The following is a 16,825-nucleotide window of genomic DNA, read 5'->3' as shown; positions in this document are numbered from 1 at the left end:
CTACCATTTGCAGCAACATGGATGGACCTGGAGGGTATTATGCTCAGTGAAATAAGCCAAGCGGAGAAAGAGAAATACCAAATGATTTCACTCATCTGTGGAGTACAAGAACAAAGGAAAAACTGAAGGAACAAAACAGCAGCAGAATCACAAAACCCAAGAATGCGTTAACAGGTACCAAAGGGAAAGGGACTGGGGAGGATGGGTGGGTAGGGAGGGATAAGGGGGGGCAGGGAGAAGAAGGAGTGTATTAAGATTAGCATGCATGGGGGGGAGGGAGAAAGGGGAGGGCTGTACAACACAGAGAAGACAAGTACTGATTCTACAACATTTTGCGATGGTGATGGACAGTGACTGTAAGGAAGTTTGTGGGGGGGTACCTGGTATAGGGGAGAGCCTAGTAAACAAAATATTCATCATGTAAGTGTAGATTAATGATAACAACAACAAAAAAAAAGCAGTTCCTGTGTGGTGACCTCCAATGAGTTCTACACAATGGTATAAAGGGCATATCAAAGTGTAGGCAAAGGGTCTGTTTGTGTTTATACAGAAGATCAAAGCCTAATTTGGCTACCCAGAAAATGAACTAAGATACAATATGAAGAAAAACTTCCAACATCAGCACTCTCTGGAAGACTCATACCAGAAGATGATCATCAAAAAACCTCAACAAAGATCCAGGCGCTGCTGCAGCTGTAGCTGCATTCATCCCACCGGGTCCTGGACTTGCCATGGGAATGAAGAAGGAGACATCTAAGCTGGCCTGTGCATACAGTAAAACAACAATTTTGACTGGATCTAAACTGTTGGAACTCAACCAAGAATTAGGAGAAGTACAAGTTGTAGTGTTCCAAAATCTTACAACTACAGACTATGTACTGTTAAAAGAACATATGGGATGTGAACAGTCCCCAGGAATGGGTTGTTTAAATTTGTCTGAATTCTCTCAGACTGTTCAAGTTCAGCTGGACAATATCCACCATATCATAGATAAGTTTTCACAAATGCCTAAGGTACCTAACTGGTTTTCTTGGTTTCACTGGAGATGGCTGGTAATTATAGGTCTGCTTTGGTTATGTAACTGTACTCCTATTATGTTTATGTGTGTGCACAATTTAATTAGTAGGTTAAAACCTACACATGCTGAAGTTACTCTACAAGAAGATATGTCAAAGAAATAATCAATCTTCCCGTGTTTTCTTCCGCCTGCTACTTCTATAGCTTTTCTTCTTCCTTCCTAATTACAACCCTTAAATAGAATTCATGACTCATATCAAATTTACTGAGTATCATAATTCCTCCAAGTGGTAAAGATACCTCAAGACAAATGCTGGGCATAGAAGCCACAGGGCATAAATATGCAAAGAAGTAAAAAGCTAACCTTTTCGAACAATATGGCTTCTCTCTCACTTACCAACTTTACATTTCCCTGTATGGCCCCGGAAGATGACTGGTTAGCCAGAGACGTGTAAGATTCCTCAAGGGAGGAACATCCTAAGACAGGCACAGTCGCTGGGGGCCATCAGGTGAGAAACTGGGGATCAACGGAGGTGAGGCTTAGAACCTCACCCCCCCTGTTCTGAGAGAAATCTTCTGCATCCGTGGATGTTTTATTGCCCGTGTCTAGCTTGGATTAACACATAGTCTACAGGCACACACCTGATCATCTACATTTGCTCTCCTACAACACTAAACTATGTTTTCTACCTTTATCTTGCATCTACCTACCACTGCAGCATTTTATTAAAAATAATAATAATAAAGAGAGAAATGTGGTATCCACATATAAATCAAGTATAAAAGTCAAATGAATATTCATATTTGAACTGATTGTTTATAGTTCATAATGCATGATCAAAACCGAAAGTTTCTGTGATGACTGCCCTTGCACTGTTCACCATGTAAGAACTTATCACTATGTAAGAATTTGTTCTCCATGTAAGAACTTGTTCGTTGTGCTTCAGAAGATCGGAGACTGATGAGAATTAGACTTGAGGTGGATTAATGATTGTGCATTGAGTCCCCTGTACAGAATTTTATTGTTGTTAATAACCATTTGATCAATAAATATGAGAGATGCCCTCTCAAAAAAAAAAAAAGTACAGACTTCCAATTGTAAAATAAATAAGTAACCAGGATGTAATGTATAGCATAAGGAATATAGTCAAAATATTGTAACAACTTTGTATGGTGATAGCTGGTAGCTAGAATTATCATGTATATAAATGTTGAATCACTGTGTTGTACACCTGAAACTAATGTAATACTGTGTGTCAACTACCCCTCAATAAAAAATAATTATCTACAAAAAAAGAAAAAAAGCCCCCAGGAAGGCTTTCTCTAGCCAAAGGTCCAGAATTGGGGCAGCCTCACAAGACAGAAAAGGTTTTGACAATACCATTTTGCACCAGCCAAACACCACAGAAAAAACTGCAGCTCCACCTCCAGCCCCACCAGCAAAGACTGAGGGAAAGCCTACACTTCTACTCCCACTGGGGTGTAATGAAGTTCCTCCAACCCTCCCCAAGATGGTGACAAAGTAGACTAAGTGGGGAGGCTGGAATTTTCTCTTTGCCAATCCTTTGCTCCTCCATACTCCACAATGTCAAGCTACCATCTCAAGTGCCTGACTTCAATACTCACCAGCAGGAATGAGGCACCCATCCCATTCATGTATGGCTGGGATAGTGTCAGATGAGGCCTGCAAAAACCCAAGATTTAATGAATATCAGGAGTTTCATAATATAAATGCTACAATGTCCAGGATTCAAATATACCGACATCTAGGCGGAGCTCAACTTGTATTCAGAGAAAAGAAAATCAATAAACAACATCAAGATGGCGTAGATGTTGGAATATTCTGACAAGGATTTCATAGCAGCCATCAGAAAATGCTTCAAAGGGTGTTGCAAATATGCTGGAAACAAATGGGGGGGAAAAGGGAAAGTCTCAGCAAAAAAAAAAAAAAAAACCCAGAAAAGATATAGGGAACAACAAAATGGAAATTTTAGAACTGAAAAACACAAAATGTAACAGAAGTGCAATAAATGGCCTCAACAGCAGAATGGAAAAGTCAGCATACTTGAACATAAAATAGAAATTACCCAATCTAAATGACAGATTGAAAATGCATTGAAAAACTTACGAAGAGAGATTTAGGGACATGTGGGATTGTAACTAAAGAGCTAATATTTATATCACTGGGGTCCCAGAAGGGACTTCCCTTCTCCCCTTGGATTTCTAAATTATGATTGACAAAGCAAAATTTGTAACAATGCCCAATGCAGTTCTCAGTGTACATAGAAGAAATATTTAAGACAATTATATTATAAATGCAAGAGGGTAAAAGGATGTAAAAGGAGAATAAGTTTCTATATCTCATTCAAACTACTAAAGTGTCAATACCCATAGAGTCTGATTAGTTATGGATATATAGTATAATATCTATGCAATCACTTTAAAAAGTTGTATATTAGAAGATACACTGCAAAACGCTATAGAAGTCAAACTGGAATTCTAAAATATGTTCAAATCACCTCAGGAAAGAAAAAAACGGAAAAATAAAAAGTAGATCAGAAAACAAAAAATGAAATGGCAGACTTAAGCCCTAGTGTACCAATAATTACAAATGTAAATGGCCTAAACAAACCAATTAAAACACAGAGGGTGGATTAAACTAAAAATATGATTTAACTATACACCACCTTCAAAACAATTCATTTCAGATACAATGACAGATAAATTGAAAATAAAAAGGTGGAAAAATGTACTATGCAATATTAATCAAAAGAAATCAGGAGTGATTATATTAATATCAGGCAAAGTAGATACAGAGAATGACTACAGGGACAGGAGACACACAAGACAAAGGGGTCAATCCACCAAGAAGATACAGTAATCCTAAATGTACACACCAAACAACAGAGCTGCAGAATATTTGAAGCAAATGCTGATACAACTGAAAGGAGAAATAAGACAAGTTTACAAGTATAGTTGCAGACCTCTCCCAAAACTCCATCACAATAATTGATAAAACAATTGGACAGAAAATCAGAAAAAATATAGAAGACTCAACAGCATGCTCAATCACCAGGATCTAATTGACATATATAGAACACTCCACTCAAAAACAGTAGAATACACATTATTTTCAAGAATCTAGAGAACATAAACCAAGATGGATCATAGCCTGACCTGTAAGACAAACTTAACTAATTTAGAATAATTTAAATTATGCAGAGATTATTCTCTGATTCCAATGCAGTCAAACTAGACTTCACTAAAAGAAAGATCATAGGAAAACCTTCAAACACTTGGAGATTAAACAGCACACTTCAAATTAATTCATGGGTCAAACAGATGTGTCAGAAGAAGGTAAAATATACACAGACCTGAGAAAAAATGAAATATAAAAAATAAAAATTTGGAGGATGTAGTTGAAGGAGTGCTGAAAGAGAAATTTATAGCAGTGAAGTAATAATGTAAAAGTAGAGGGAATGTAAAGTGGAAATGTAGTATAGTTGTAAAAAATGTTACTCTTCATAGCAGTATAGTGTAAAGGAAAAAGGAAAAGTATAAATTCAAAACCCAAGTTCTTTAGAAAATAGAAAAATAAGAGAATAAGCAATCAGAAGGAAGGAAATAATAAAGAACAAAAGTCAATAAAATTAAAAACTGAAAAATAGACAAAAATCAATGGAATAAAAAACTGGCTATTTGAAAAGTTTAGTAAAGTTGGCCAACTTCTAGCAAAACTGACAAAGAAAAAAAGAAAGATGACATAAATTACCAATAACATTAACGAAACAAGGAATATCACTACAGACTCTGCAGACATCAAAAGGATAATACGAAAATGCTATGAACTTCTATACACATAAATCTGATGACTTATGTAAAATGGACCAATTCCTCAAAGAACACAAACTGCTAAACGTCACCAATATAATGGAGGTAATTCGAGTAATCTTTCATTCAAATAATAATTTGAGTAACTTTTTATTCAAATAATAGGTCAAATAAATTTTGTGGTAAGCAAATTGAGTTTTAAACACAAAAAATTACCAAAAACAGAAATTTCCAGAGCCAGATGCTATCTCTGGAGAATTTTACCAAAGATTTAAACACAAATTAACTTAATTTTTCACACACTCCTACCGAAAATAGAAGAGGAAGGAACACTTCCAAATTCATTTTATGAATCTAGTATTACCCTGATACTAAAACCAGACAGAGACAGTAAAAAAAGAAAGAAAGAAAGAAAGAAATACAGGCCAATAGCCACTGGTCAATATGGATGCAAAAAATCTTAGCCAAATAAACAAACAGACTTGAACATGACCAAGAATCAGGACTGATTCAAGAACGCAAGTTTGGCTCAATATTTAAAAAATCAATGTTAATCCACCATATTAACAGGCCAAAGGAGAAAAATCTCATGGTCATATTTTTTAATACAGAAGCATTTGAAAAATCCAATACCAATTTATGGTAACTCAAAGAAACAGAAATAGACAACTTGAAAATATGAATCTATAAAAAAATATCTATAGCTGTCATATTTAAGAGTGAAAAACTCAATGCTTGCCCCTAAGATCTGGACTAAGGCCAGTACATCCACTCTAACCACTGCTCTTCAACATAGTATTAGCAATTCTTGACAGAGCACCTAGGAACAGAAAGGAAAATAAAGGGACATAGGTTGGAAATGAAGAAATAAAAGTATCCTTATTGGGAGATGACACGATGTTTTACATAGAAAAAAAATTTATTAGAAAGAAAACAAAACCTAGAACAAGTGAGTTCAGCAAAAACACAAGAAAAAATATCAACACACAAAAATCCATCACATTTCTGTATACTAGCAATAAGCACATGGAAGCCAAAATTACAAATACAATGTAATTTACCATAGCCCCTCTGACCCAAATACTTGGATATAAATCTAACAAAACATGTACAGGACCTGTATTCTGAAAACTACAAAATGCTAATGAAAGAAATAAAAAATGATCTAAGTAAATGGAGAGACTTACTATGTTCACAGATTGAAAGATTCACATGTTAAGATGTCAACTCTCCCCAAATTGGTAAACAAGTTTAATGAAATGTCTATCAAAAATTCCAGCAAGAATTTTTGTAGATATAGACAAACATACATATGCAATGCAAAAGAGCTAGAATAACTAAAACAGTTTTCAAAACAAAGAATAAAGTGGGACAATTTATTCTACATATAATATAGTTTTGTTACTTAAGAATATGTTGTATTTTGAAGGGGGGAAAACAGCATTCAGCAGAAGAGGATAAAAAGTCAAAAAACAGGCTCACAGGATAGCACCAACACATTTTTTACAAAACTAAAAAGCAATTCAGTGGAGGAAGGATAGTCTGCAGCAGATGCTGTTGGGGTAACTGGGCAGCCATAGGCAAAAAATAATAAAATAACCTCAACTTAAGCCTCACCCCTTATACAAAATTCACTCAAAACTTATCACAGATGTACATGTCAAATTATAAACTTTTAGAAGGTAATATAGGAAAAAATCAGTACCTAGAGGTTGGTGCAAAGTTCTTAGACATGATACCAAGAACATGATCTAAAGAAGAAGAAAACTGATAATCTGGACTTAATCAAATTTAAATGCTCATGCTCTGTGAAAAGCATGTTAAGAGAATGAAAAGATAAGTTTCAGAATTGGAGAAAATATTTGCAACCTATATACCTGACACAAGTCTCACATCTAGAATTTAAAACAAATCTCAAAACTCAGCAGTAATAATAATATTTTAAATTCCAATTAGAAAATTGGCAAAAGATGAGATATTTCATCAAAGAAAATACATGGTGGGCAAACAGGAATATGAAAAGATATTCAACACCACTAGTCCCTAGGGAAATGCAAATTAATACCCTAATGAAATATACTGCACACCTAGGAGAACATCTAAAATAAAAAATAGTAACAATACCAAATGGTAGCAAGGATGTGGAGAAACTATACCTCTCATACATTGCGGTGGAAATGTAAAATAGTACAGTTACACTGGAAAATAGCAGCTGTTTTTTTTAAATTAAGCTTACTCTTACTACATAATACAGTAATTGTACTCCTAGACATTTATCCCAATGAAACAGAATGCATCCACACAAAATCCTGTACATGATTGTACATAGCAGCTTTATTTGTAAGAGTCAAAAACTGGAAATAACCCAAATGTCCTTCAACCAGTGAATGGCTAAACAAACGGGAACACCTGCACCATGGAATACTACTCAGACAAAAAAAACAAAACAAAACAAAGAATTATTGATACATATACAACTCAGATGGATCTCAAAGACACCATGAAAAAAAGGCAGTCCAAAAAGTTCATATACTGAGTGATTCCATTTACATAACATTCTTGAAATTTAAAAAAAGTACAGAAATGAAAAATAGATGAATGGTTGCCAGAATTAGAATGTGGGGGGTGTAGGGAAGCAGATCTGACCACAAAGGCCCAGCACTAGGATGACATTTGTGGTAATGAACTAGATATGTGTCTTGAATGATCTGGTGGTCACATGAGTCTGCACACATGACTAAATGGCATAGAACTACACACATATATGTTGTACCAATGTCAATTTCTTGATCTTGACTGGGTAAAATATACCATTATAGGAAACTGGATGAAGGGTACAAACAACCTCACTGTGTTATCTTTGCAACTTCCAGTGAATTTATAATTATTTCAAAATAAAAAGTTGAAAAACAACAACAAAGATGGGTTCAAATGAGGGATGGCCAAAAAAACAGTAAGTAGACTACAACACGAAAGAGGATTAGTCAATATTAGAATCAGATAAAATGGAATTCAAAAGCCAAAACTTTAAATTGAGAGAATTGATAACAGAACCAATAATGAAAGGTAGGATCCATAATAACATATACAATAGTCATTAACCTCTTTATACCAAACAGCCCAGGTGTAAAATAAATTAATTAAGTTAAACCTTATGGAAATACTTTTAAAACCTTTACAAAGAAGCTCAAACATTCATTCTGATCAGGTATAGAAAATGTTAATATAATAAGGGAAATTGCACGAATATATAGAAAGGTGTCTGCTACAACTCTACAGAGAATATTTTCTTGTCTTATTCCATATTTCTATTTTTACAAAAGCAAACCATGCAGTCACAAAGAAAATCTCAATTTTCACACATGTTATGTTTATAATAATAATTTAATAGAAACAAATACAACCAAGATGATGAAAAATCATCTCTAAGCTATCTCCTGAGTCAAAGAGGAAATTTGTTTTAGTTTACCTCTATAGTTACATGAAAAGGAGACTTTCATATCAATATCTACATTCTACATCTGAAACCATGTTCAAAGACAGTGTTTGGCTTTGAATAGTTTATGGTTTTAAAAGGCTGACTAAAAATAATTGAACCAAGCATAAAATGGCATTCTGTATCTACACGAAAAGGTCTGGAAGAAAACACACAAGACCCTGACCATAGTCTCTCTAAAGAAAGTGAGAGTGGAATGGATGGGTGTGGAGGACTTTTGCTAATCTACACTGTTTGAAGTTCAGCCCTGAGCACACTCATTATTTATGCAACAAATCCATTGACTTTTAAAATAAGAAAAAAGTGATTAATAGCTAAATACATGGCACATCTAATTCAGAAAAACAGAAAACAAGAGATTAAAATTTGGAAAGAATACACAAAGCCATGGGTGATGTGAAAATCATGAGACAGCACCGAGTGAAGTCATCAATACCAAGCTGGACGCAGTGGTAATAGAATCTGGTGTGTCCCCATAGTCCCCTGTCCATGCCCACGGTTTTCCTGGATTCCAAAAACCTGAGGACCCTTTGGCCAAACAGGGGAGCTTCAATGCTACAGGAAGAGCCATCGGATTTGGATAACTCTACCTGGCTTCAAATTCCGGCTCCATCACTTAGCAGTTTTGTGGCCTGTATAAGTAGCTTACCCCATCTTAGCTTCAGTTTGTTGTATTTTAATTAGGATGGATGGATAGACAGACATCATTCTCTCTCTCCACACCTATATACATACAAGAAATATAATGTACATAAAATTTTCATGTGTATAAAAATATACATAAAAGTTGGTTCTAGATCATCAATAGTGATTGTCTTAGGATGGTGTGACCCCTGGTGATGTTCCCTTTCTTCTTTATAAAAGAAACCAGACCCAGGGCTGCCCTCCAGCTGTGTCCCTGGGTGCAGTTCCTGGTCCCCTCAGTCTCCTAGGAAGTAATGCCTCGGTTGTCAGTAGGCCCTTGGGGGTAGGAGATGTTCTAGGAACAAGCAAGGACACTTTCTGGGGGCACTTGAGTGACACTGAGAACCTTCCCTGATAATTGGCACATCTTATTTTCCCACAGCTGGGGCCATGTCAGAGGCATTCATCTGCACTTTTTAAGTACCTCGAAGGCAGGCTGGGGCTGCAGCTAAGTCAGACAGGCTGGCTGGGTGCCAGTATCCCAGGGTATTCTTGGACACTCTGGCTGAGTCCTCAGAGCCTGGTACCCCTGTGGCCCAGAATCAGAGAGGCATGATGCCAGGACAGCCCGGGGGTTATGCAGAGGCCAAGAGAAAGAGGTCAGGCATGTGGCCCCTAAGATTGGGTCTCTTTTAACCTTAAAAGAAAGTCCAAGTGTCTTTCTGCAAGTCCCTAAGGAGACAAAACCCCAGAGGCCTCCACTGACAGAGTTGACACGATACTTAAAAGTCCTTGTCAATCAAATGTTTCTGCATCAAACCATGTTCCATGAAATGCAAACATCCCACAAAGAACCTATTCTTTGTGGAGGCTATTGTCAATCAAGCAAGCAGACTGCCTGCAGAGTAGAAATGGAACCAACCCTGACAGGGAAATGGGGATTTGGAATGTATGGTGGGGAACTAGGAGCTGATTTCCTGGAACACAGACCACTAGTGTGATCCGAATCAGCCAGCCCCTTGGTAACCAGTAACCAGATCATCACATAGGTGGAGACAAGACAGCGCCTACAAGAGAATGTCTGTTTAAAAGCTGAACCCCGTGTGGTGGTGGGGGGTGATTATACTTTAACATGTGTGTGCATGCATGTGTTGTATGTATGCACATATATTTTTGACTCTTTTCTTTTTTCATTTAATCAATTTTGATCGTCCTGCCTTCTGCACAGAACTGACTTAGCTGATCCTGCCTCAACTAGGAAAATTAGTTCACGGTGTGACTGAGTCATTGGGTTATGTTTCCTGCTTAATTGTGCAGTCCAGAGTCAGCTGGGGTTCCCTGTGCCCCTGACCATTTGGGCTCATAGCCTGGGGGCACATTTTCCTTCTCCTCTGCACATAGGCTGAGCAGAGGGAAGCTCAGGGCACTGGGGCATCCCCAAAGTCCTTCCCTCCAACCTGCTTTCTGCATGGCCCCCAATGCTCGCTACCCTGCTGTTCTAAGCTGGGTGAGCTGCAAGATCTGTGGGAAAGCCTGGTCTTCCCTCTCAGGGCTGAATGGTGGAAATGTGGAAATCCAGCTTCCAGCTAACAGCCTCCTATGATCCAAAACATCCTTCATGTCTCAAGACTATTTATGGCACAAATTTGAGTCTTCCAACCCCTTTGCAAGCTTTTTTTCAATTTCTTCATTTCAAAGGTGAGCACATGAACCCATCTTGCCATTGCAAAACTGGAGAATGTGCATTCTTAAAGGAAGATGGGAAGATGTAGCTTATTCAAAGGCTCAGACCCTTGAAAGAGTTCAAAGTAACAGAAGGATCTTAAGAACTAGGGTAGCAGGAAGAGTAGAGGGTAAAGGTGAGAACATTCACTCTACAAGCATTTACAGAACATCTTTGCACACCAGGCTTCTGTCAAGTGATGGGGGATGAAGTGAGAAGGACACCCAGGGGCTAGAAGGGGCAGGACTCTGCAGGGCCCACATGACGGTCCTTCTGTGGCATTGAGGCTTCTGGAGAACTGTGCTGAGGGCCCTAGTCACACAGCAATCCCTGTCCCTGACTGCAGGCTGCGGCGCTACGGGGAGCAGACGCCATCCTGGTCCAGCTCACGGGGCAGGAGGAGCAGCCACAGAGGTGAAGCACTTGGCGAGAAGAAAGCGCTCAGACAAGCCGAATTTCAGTATAACTCAATTTTTAAATAAAATCATCAGATCAGAAATCCAAACAATGAGCACTTAAGAGCAAGGAGGAGTATAAACTAAAAATGTGCTGATTTCAGCACTTTTTTGGATGGGTGAGAGAGTTATGACCATTGTGCTTTTAGCGCCTGGAAGGGTCATAAATAGCTGAGGGAGAGGGGTTTTCCCACCCTACATGCATTTTCGAGCACCCGCAGACACACACACACACACACACACACACACACACACACACACACACTCAGAGGCATATTTTAGCACCACCTTGTATTTTTCAGATGGTTCCAAAATTTGAAACAAATGACTTATTGGGATGGAGATGTAGAGTGTGCCAAGTTCTCACCAGCAATGACTTAAAGCAAAGGAGCTAAAAGCATGAACGTGTGAAATAGTTTCAGGATACAAAGCAGAACTCTGACCCTTGTTGGAAGAGAGCAGGTCCCCCTCTGAGCCAGGCTCCTGGGAGGGTGGGCATATGAGGGAGGGGTCCCGTGGAAGAGCCTTACCTCACTGATCGGGCAGAGCACCTGGGTGCAGGACTGTGGACCCTTCCTGATGTGCTCAAATGGCTCCTGCCACGGGCAGTGCCCAGCGCCCAGCCCACCAGGTAGGGCTGGGATGTCAGGAGAGCATTCTTTGTCTCTCAGGCAGCTTGTCACTGGGACCTGAAGGGTGGGAGTCAGCTCTAGAGGGTGGAGTCCTATTTGTAGTCAGTCCTAAAGGGAAGCTTTTCCGAAGGAGGATGAAGATTTTAGGGTCAGAAACCAAGGCCCCAGGAGGGGAAGATAACCGATAACTCAAGAAGTGGGTCTGGCTGGCTGTTGTGGCAGGTCCCTTTGTTTCATCTTTGGACCATTTCTACGGCCACCTAACTTCCCTGGTTGAGCACCTGACAAGCCTCCAGGTGGCTCTGGCCCCAGACTCTGCCTGGGCTGAGACCCAGTGATTCACAGAATTCCCCAACTTCTGGCCTTGCTGGCATGCCTCCCTGTTTCCACTTTCTCCCTGGAGAAAATGCACAGGACTGGGAGAACCTATCAGAGGGTCAGAGGGCAGACCAGGTCAGGGACTTGCTTTCATTTCAGTCTAAACCATACACAGGAAAAATTAGAACTTTCTCATTCAGGGTCCCCCATCTACAAGCTCTTCTTTTCCAGTGAAAAAATCAAGCTGGGAGATATTTCAGGATTCCCCAGTCATGACTTCTGCCACCTACATATGATTTACTCTTGTCCAGGCAATGATCAGAGGAAACCAGGCTCTCAACAGCGCTGCCGTGTGAGCAGGGCCAGGAAGAAAGTTAGGGAGGAGCTGTTCCCTTACTCGGGCGCTGCCACACCCCGCTTGGAGGGCATCCGCGGACTAATAACCGAGCTGTGCACTTTTTGGTCCATTCATCTACTTATTCTTTAATAGCTTTTTACTGAGCATGCTGGGCACTGAGGGCTGAAAAGGGACAAAAATTTGTTTATTTAACAAATGTATATTGAACACCTACTCCATGCCAGGCCCTGTACTAAGGGATGCAGATCAGTGGTGGGTAAGACCAGCAAGCTCCCTTCTCTCATGGTGCCTAAATTTTGCTGGGAAGAATAGACAGTGGACAAAAAAACATATAACTAAGCCAGAGGATGACCAAGAGAGAAGTAACAGGGCAATGAGGTGGGCATTACCTGGGAGAGGTCAATTTGGAAAGGACATTTCTGCTAAAATCTGAAGGTTAAGAAGGAAGTAGTCACGTAAAGAACCAGGTAACTATTTCAAGCCTAGAGAAAAGTGCAAAACTCAGAAGTGGGAAATGCCATGGTGTGTGATTATGGCACCGAAGGGAGGCTGGCTGGGGTGCCAAGCAGCAGAGAGATGCGCTTTGCGTGAGGCTAGAGAACAAGAGGGCAATGGTGGGGATCGTCATGAGGGTGATGATGGGCTGTGCTTAGGCGGCCAAGAGAGGGGATCTGATTCATGTCTGCAAGGTGACTATGCAGGTGTGCAGTTAGTGATGGAAGAGGGACAGCAGTGTTGAGACCACTGTGGAGAAGGGACAGAGGGTGGTGCTTTGACGCAGAGGGTGGCAGTAAAAGGGGAGACACGTGGAAGGAGTATGAGGCATATTCGGATCTAACCATGGATTCTTTGTGGAAAAGTCATGAAAGGAGAATGAAGCCCAACTCTCAGGCCTTTGGATGGAGCAAACAAAATATGGTAGTGACCCCTCCCGAGATGTGGAAGCCAGGGGAGGACTCAGGTGAAGGTGGGGAAGAGGGATGTCTGTCAGACCCTGCATGGAAGGAGCTGACCTGTATGTCAGGAAGGCAGCATCACCCCCAACACACACATGAGCATGAATGCAGCCTAAGCCCCATGGACAGTGGGGTGCAGCTCACTGGCCTGCCCGCCCTACCTCCTGAACCCCTGTGTGGCTTGTTCGGACTCCTAACAAAGACGGGGTGCTTTCTGCAATCACACGTCAGTGAAGCAGGGACAGGGAGCTCCGGATGGGGCTGAAAGATCCTGCTGCTCAGACATCTCTCAAGTGCTTGTAAGCACAGCCACAGAGAAACTGGAGGAGCAAAGTCTGCAGTCCCTGAGAAATTGTGTATTTTCCCTTAATTTTCAGTCACTGAGAAATTGTGTATTTTCCCTTAATTTTCAGCAATGAAGGAAGGACTCGCATACTGACCTCGGGTGCATTAGACCACAGAGCCAGCAGCAGTGCAGCACTGTGCGACTTCAGGGGCGCTGGGAGTGATGCGGCTGCCTGGAGAAGAGGGCTGTGGGCAGGTCAGGGTGTGGATTCAGACGGGAGGATGGGTGGTGGGGGGCCTAGAGTCAGCATGCAAACCCATCCAAGGTCAGAAGGACTCTCTGTGGTGAATGGACCCCCATATTTTACACAAAGCACAGTATTACCAAGGAATCTGGGGAAAATTGCCAAGTCTCCTTTTATTCAAGGGTAAAAGGGTGAAGCCTTGGTTGCAGAGGCAAGGGGGGAAATAATAAGTATCATCAAGGCCACTAGCACAGGGTCACTACACTCCTTTGACTTCCAGAGGTAGTTTGACGTTAGTCATCACCAAAAATAAACCATGTCCCCCTATGTAGATACACATGCCACTGGGAGCCCCAGCCTAAAGCTCTGTGATGTGAAAACCTGCATGCTTTGAAGTCCTTTAGACAGAGGAAATGCAATGTTCATATGCATCTTGCCCAGATGATAAACCTACTGGTACCTAAATGTTAACAGTGAATTCACTTCTTTAGATACAATTTGCATAAAATTATAAATGAACTACATTTCAAAAAATATATATATTTTTTATGGGTCACAAGAATTTTTTTAAATATATTTTTTACTTGGACATAAGAGGACTATCTGTGTGTCAGGGAGCAGAGCTGAATCTCCACTTGTTTGTTGATGCTGTACCCCAACTCTGGTGGGCCTCATGCAGCTTTAGCCAACAGCTGCTCCTCCAGGGCCGTAAGGTTAGGGCATTCTGGAATGGAAACCCTACTGCTGTGTCATAACCACTAGAGCAGGTTTGGAGACAAGAGCTTGCTAGTACAGGGACGAAATGCATGTGACTTTGCAACAGAGAAAGTGCTGGAATGCATTCAGTCACCAGAACATAGCCCTGGATATCATGTGATTGGAATCCTAACTCCACTGTGTTTTATGGTATTAATGGTCCTATGCCTGCCAATTGCAACGATTTTCAGCTTGACATGTGAGCCTGTTAGACTTTGGAGCTGGTGCTCTAAGGCAGCTCATTTAGCCCTCACGGCCATATACTGGTGATAGCTGGGTTTAGAAATCTGACAGACAAAGGCAATGATGGAATGTTAAAAAATACAAACCCCTCTCTAAACCAGTAGCCTCTGATCTGACATATTTTGCCTGGTACCCATATGGGAAACACATTTTAACTGCTAATGATGGGCACAAGCTTTGGCATCATGCCAGCCTTATCCTTGCAACTGTATCTGGATGTTTCCAGCAAAAGCAATAGCTTACCTGTTAGTTAGGAGTGAAGAGCCCAATGACGAACCTAAATTTGCAACGGTTGATAGATTATCAGCTTTAAGAAATAAACCAGTCTACAATTCCAAGCTGCCTGAGGAGAAATGACCGCAGAATAAGAACTCACAACCAGGGAATGATGAGGCATTATCAAAGCAGCCCTTAAAAACCAAGGGAAATATGAGGCAGAGAAGGCAGCAAAGCAGGAAGGCAGAAGGGACAAGCCCAAGACTTGGCAGCTACCTCTGTCCCACCAAGCACACCATGAAATCCTGCATCCTGGTTAACATCTGGAGACGGACAACAAACCCAGGAACCTAAGGAAGGCCTGAAGGCAACTGATCCTTGAAAGACCAGCGGCAGCTGAAACACAGCTAGAAAAACAAAGAGCTGGAGAAAATTTAAAAAGGATATCACCCTTCTCCAGGGGTGGGAGGGTTTGGAACTGATTCCTTTAAAGGTTCACAGAGAGCAAGTTGCTGGCATAAGTCCTCTGTGTTAGGCCCTGAAAACCGCCTGCCCATCACCTACCCACACTTACTGATCATCCGTAACTCAACTATTTATCCAAGCTTTGGCATATATGTGAAATTAGTTAATAATATCCTTTAAATGGACTTTCCCCACCTTTCCATACATGTAGAAAGGAGACCTGAATTTCTTGGATAAGCTCAACAGATTATAAATCAAATATCATGGTTATGCAGGGTTGTTTACCATATAAATGACTAAAAGCATTTTAAATTAAAACAAATAAATGGTACCCAGAAGATTGGCTAAAAGAAGTCAGTGCAAACAAGCAAGCAGAACAAGTTTTTCTGTGACTTTCAAATGAATATTAGCTTCCTTCTCTTGAACTTGTATTAACTCACTAAATTGTTCAATGTACTAATACAGCAATTTTCTGGAAAACTGAGTTGCTTTGCAGTCCACTTCCCTCCAGAGCCTTTGAAGTTTCCATTACTGCATTTTTAAACCAATACTTGAGCTTTGCTCTCTCCAGTGAGGATCCCCAGAAGAGTCTGAAAGGGTGTCTGGGTGTCATGTCTCCTACAAAAAAGAATGTGGGAGATCTCCTTGGTGGCCTGGTATAGTTAGAGATGGAACTGAACACAGAAAAAAATCCCATGTGAGTCTGTCAGGAAGGATTTCATATTACTTGTGAAGGTTTCTAGCAAGCAATGGAACTTTAAGGAAAAGAAAATGTAGTGAATTAGGTGTTGAATGCAGAGAAGAGGACGCATATGTCAGACATCCTGAGAAACTGCTTTGGGAAACCAGAGGCAGCAGCTCCATCAGCTCCTGGCCTGTGGTGCCATTTAAGGAAGAAGCCTGAGAAGTTAAATTTCCCCAGCTCACCCCGAATTTGTGGTGGTCTAGACCCAGCTGCCCAGCAAAAGCGCTTCTCTGTGAAGTGCCCACTGTGGGGGCAGATGACGTGAGGTTTCTGGGGAGGTACCGTCCAGAGGGTGGCCATCTTCCAAGGCTCCTCTGTTTTCAGTTTTTATCTTGACTTCAAATTTGAGTTGTCTGCATTGTTGCAGGACACAGAATTTTTCTTTTAAACCCCATGTAGCTTATCTTAGGTATGACCATGGTCCATGCTCTACGACATTTTGGAAAACTATGCTACTCAC

The 16,825-nt window shown here is 40.6% G+C and overlaps 1 pseudogene; it reads left to right on the top strand.

Annotated features, from left to right (window-relative positions):
* The window catches only part of LOC140850309 (eukaryotic translation initiation factor 2A-like), a 30,722-nt pseudogene extending 15,266 nt beyond the window's left edge, over nt 1-15,456 (top strand).
* The last annotated feature ends 1,369 nt before the right edge of the window (nt 15,457-16,825 follow it).

The sequence above is a fragment of the Manis javanica genome, chromosome 7 (assembly GCF_040802235.1).
Source record: "Manis javanica isolate MJ-LG chromosome 7, MJ_LKY, whole genome shotgun sequence".
NCBI classification, from domain to species: domain Eukaryota; kingdom Metazoa; phylum Chordata; class Mammalia; order Pholidota; family Manidae; genus Manis; species Manis javanica.
This window is presented reverse-complemented; position numbering and strand designations above follow the sequence as displayed.